Below are 1,150 nucleotides of genomic sequence, written 5' to 3' on the forward strand. Positions count from 1 at the left end.
TATATATATATATATATATATATATATATATATATATATATATATATATATATATATATATATATATATATATATATATAATCGAAATGTCTTTGTATTTAATGATATTTCAACTATTTTATTAACGGAGGACAAAAATGGTCATGTCACAATAATATTATGACCAAATAAGAATAATTATGATAAAAAGAGTTAAAGTAAAATACCACATATAAATCTAGGATAAAATTAAAAATGAAATTAATTCTTACTTTTATTTATTACATAATTCAAGACAATTAAAAATTTGAAAAAGATCTACGCCAATATATATCATCCACACTTCATATGAGTATATGAAAATGATTTTTAGTTACATTTTTGTCACATTTTTTAAAATCTCATTTCCATCAAATTATTAAATCATATAAACTTTTCGAAAACATCACTTCACTTAAAATATTCATTGAATCAAACTCCCCCTAATCGCAATCTAATAATCCTATACTCGCATGTCACCTACCTTTTCAATTGGATTTAATTTTCCCAAATAGGAAAACAACACTTTTTCTCCCTGAGTTATAGGTATATAGCATTTTTTTCCCTTGAGTTATTAAAGTGACAGTTTTTCTCTCTCAGTTATTTTAAAAGTGGCAATTTCGCTCCCTGTAATGTTAAATTGACAATTTTACCCTTAAAATAACTATTTTATTTATTTTTCTTCTCCAACAAATTATTACTTATATGCATGGAAGATCATGGTTCGGTTCGAACCTAATCGGACATTGTAGCAATCGAACCTAAATAGTATGGACGGTTACGATTACAATTCAGAATCAGAAAAAATAAATATAATAATTGTTGAATTTAGACTACTTAAAAATAAGAAATAGAATTTACAAAAATAAATAAATAAATAAATAAATCACGGTTCAAAATTGAAATTGAAACCGAACCGAACCGATTTATCAAAATAAGTGTTTGATCATTTTCATTATACATGATTGCGGTTCCGTTCCAATTCACTATTCAACAATTATTTTATTTTATTTTATTTTTTCGATTATGAATCGTAACCAGAACCGTCCATACTATTTCGGTATGATTGTTACAGTTTCCGGTTAGATTCGAACCGAATCATAGTCATCCATACAGATAAGCAATAATTTGT

Source organism: Ipomoea triloba, chromosome 14 (genome assembly GCF_003576645.1).
Source record: "Ipomoea triloba cultivar NCNSP0323 chromosome 14, ASM357664v1".
In the NCBI taxonomy this organism is placed as follows: Eukaryota; Viridiplantae; Streptophyta; class Magnoliopsida; order Solanales; family Convolvulaceae; genus Ipomoea; species Ipomoea triloba.